Source organism: Apis dorsata, unplaced genomic scaffold, assembly GCF_000469605.1.
Source record: "Apis dorsata unplaced genomic scaffold, Apis dorsata 1.3 scaffold_165, whole genome shotgun sequence".
Taxonomy (NCBI): domain Eukaryota; kingdom Metazoa; phylum Arthropoda; class Insecta; order Hymenoptera; family Apidae; genus Apis; species Apis dorsata.
This window is the reverse complement of record NW_006263454.1, coordinates 921,021-924,332: the sequence shown is the minus strand read 5'-3', so window position 1 is coordinate 924,332 and position 3,312 is coordinate 921,021. Positions and strand designations below refer to the sequence as shown.

The window sequence follows — 3,312 nt, the reverse complement described above, 5'->3', positions numbered from 1 at the left end:
GAGCCACGGTGACGGTTCGTATCGTCCCGGGTACTAATGGACTGCGACGTTTTTACAGGGGGGACTAAAAGCTCCGGCCCATAAAAGTGACGTTTCGCGTGCAAGCTATTTATTCTTTGCACACCGTGTTGGCGGCCGGCTGTTATTGCTCGTCTCGCGCGATAAGCTCGCGAACGTTGCGGTTCCACGATTTCCGTTTCGATTTCTAGGTACCATCCTCGTCGATCGTAGGTGGTCTTCTTCTTCGATGTAGAAATTTTCAGGCCAATCTTTTATTTTTTAAAACGGTGTCGAGTCGATTAGTCGAATGAGAAAAGAAGGGACAGTTTCGTATCTTTTATTAGAGTAGTTTTTTTTTTTCTTTTGGAGTATTGCTAGAGAAATTTTGTAGACCAATCGAGCTCTCTTATTTCTTGAATTAATGTTATTCTGTTATAAAGAGAAAAGATGGTGATATAATATATGAAATCTATTTTCGTAATTATATTATTACGTATCAATTTTAGAATACATATGAATTTTTATTTTGTTGCATTATTGGTTTCGAAAATTTAATTAAAATTATTACTTTTACGTAAAAATGTTACACACGAATGATTAAAGTTAAAATATTGCTTATGAAAATGATTGGATGCGTATAATTACGTTTTTACTTGAATAGAAATTAATTTTTCTAACATTTATATATTTTTTAATAATCGTGAGAAAAAAATCCATAGATAATCTTGATTTTAAAGATACATTAATAATACAATAATAATATCGAAGCTTTTATTCATTCTAAATTTTACTATGCAAATTTCGTTGCTTTACAACAATTTTTCTCCTCGATTGTTCTACAAATATTCCTTCATTTCACTATGCGTGTGGCGATCGATAAAACTACAATGAATTGAAAAAAAAAGAAGAAAAATGGCAATATCGATCCAAAGGTCAAAGTTGATAATTCCGAGCTATTGCGTATCGGTATAAGATATTCAGCAAACGGATCAAAGAAAATTACCATATTACCATGGAATTTCCATTCAGAGAGTTCGCTTCGTTAGAAATTCGAACATAAAGGCGAGCTTTTCACCAACATCTGAAAGCTAAATCTCATCGTAAAATCGGGGAACTACCTTTTGAAAAGGGTAGGGCCTCCTCCCCTGGCCAGACTGAAAGGAGCCAAATGACATTGAAAATTTTTCCCCGCAGTCACAGAAACGCATCCTTCTAACGTTCCAAGCCTAACAAAGTACAATTATCCGTGCAAAGTCAACGTGCAAAGTAACATCCATCGTTAAATGCCTTTTTCTCCCTGTTTTTAAAGGTAGATCCGTGTTTCCATCCGTGCGCGAACGCGTCACACTTTCGAATTCGCCTTTTCATATGCAAAGTCCTCGTATTTTCTCGTTTACCCAACCGAGCATTGCCCCCTACATTCGCGCGCCGATCGTCCGTTTTCAATAACCGATTACGCTCGTCGCCGTTTCCCAATCACTCTGAGATAATATTTTCCTAATAGGTGTCATCGTGACGAAAGCCACGATGAGTTTCTTTTCAGGTGAACGATCTCCACAAGGAACAAGAAAGGTATCGTATTCGTTCGAGCATCGTTAGAGAAGCAGAAAAATGCTCGGAGTATAGTTCTCTCACGATTTTTTTCAAACTTATTTCTGAATTTCTGCTCGATTTCATCTCTCCAGACCTCCACTTTCTGAGTGGAAAAATCTCTCAGAAATTGAACAAAGTTAAAAAAAAATTATACAAAATGAAACGAAGCCTTCTTTTAAAATCTCGTGGAAATGGATTCGTGGAATAAAATTGTAGGGGTTGCAGGAGTTCGAGCCGATTCTTCGCAAAAATGGGGTGGATCAGTGGATCTCGAAACACGAGAGCTCTAAAATTATTTTTTTTCTCGAGACGATCGTCTTGGAATTCGCGCCATCGGAGATAGGCTCGCTGAATAAGGATCGACTTGGCAGAAAGGGGCACATTCTCTCGCGCAGCGAGCATGGAAGGTCAGATCGAGAGAGTTTTCAGGAAGATGTTGAACAGATATTTTCCAAACGTGTGAAACGTATTCGTCTTTCTTTTTTTTTTGAATGATGGAGTTTAAAAGGATTAATGAAAGAACCAGTTATCTCATTCATGTGTAAAATTAAATAAAAATTCGAATTCGATATTTATTCTATATTATCAAACAGATAATATATATATATCGACAAAATCGATAATAAAATATTAGATTCTCATTGTGTTTCCTTGAGAATATTTACTGAGAAAACGACACAAAAATCATCACACGTATCCAACAAGAGATTTCCTCTCAGTTGATCTCTATCTAGTTTTGGTTTCCAAATTTTCGTGTAAATTCTTTAAACCCAGAAACTATCCATGAGGAGATCGAAAGTTCGATCGGTTTCATCATAAATTAATTTTACTTCCAGTAAATACTGGTGTACGGTTTCCAAACTTTCCATTGTAACAAGGAGCGGGATATATCATCTCTAGTAGACTCTATCCGCGCGTTAACTAGGCTAGAAGTTCGAAGTACTCTGTCGAATTAATTCCGTTCGAAACAGCTCTTTTCCAAGAGCTTTCCCTCGAAAATCTTCCAGTCACGTCTGATTCCTGATTCTTCTTCGAGTCGTGATCACGCCATCGTGCCTGACCGAGGCCACTGCTTTCTTTCTTTCTTTCTTTCTTTCTTTCTTTCTTTTTTGCAAAAGAGTCGTCTCGACGACACCACGTTCCAATTACCTAATCTCGATCTATTTTTTTCCCCCGATGCGGCGCGACCCGTTGGCTCGTTCGTGATTCCACGTGATTCGTTTGATCCGGATCGTGCGGATCCATTATAAAAAAAACCGTGGATGCTTTTCAGACAGGAGGAAAATCTTCTAAAGAGAGGAAAAGCTGAAGGGAGGAGACGACGGAAGGGGGGCTGGTACCGGTGACCCAGATGCGCACGCGACACGAATTCTAGGGAGAGAAAAAAAACGACAATAATGAGGAGACCAGAGATTAACTGCAACCTCGACAATAAACACGTAAGACTGATCTGGATCGATTAGAATCGGAGGAAGAGAAGCAGAAGAAGAAGAAGAAGAAAAAGAGGAGGAGGAGGAAGAACGAAGTATATATTTTTGCGATTCTATTTTGGAATAGAAATACGCGAGGAGATTGAGGTGAAAGGGAAGAAGATGGAAAGAAAAATGTCAAACAGTTTTTGTACGAAGATTTGTACGATGAATTTCTACCGAGGAGGAGAATTTTAATTGAGAGAAAGGAGTGGAGCGAAAGGGGAATCATCACAGAAGCGAAGAAGAG

General features: G+C 38.4%; 1 protein-coding gene and 1 long non-coding RNA gene across 2 annotated transcripts in view; one reads left to right on the top strand and one right to left on the bottom strand.

The window, feature by feature from the left end:
• The window catches only part of LOC116185373, an 11,765-nt gene extending 8,740 nt beyond the window's left edge, over positions 1-3,025 (top strand). Inside the window, exon 2 of the long non-coding RNA XR_004150214.1 lies at positions 2,867-3,025. This is a non-coding gene — a long non-coding RNA (uncharacterized LOC116185373). The remainder of the gene's footprint in view (positions 1-2,866) is intronic.
• Positions 1-3,312, bottom strand: part of LOC102677055 (very-long-chain enoyl-CoA reductase) — a 118,750-nt gene that overhangs the window by 28,011 nt on the left and 87,427 nt on the right. The window lies entirely within an intron of this gene.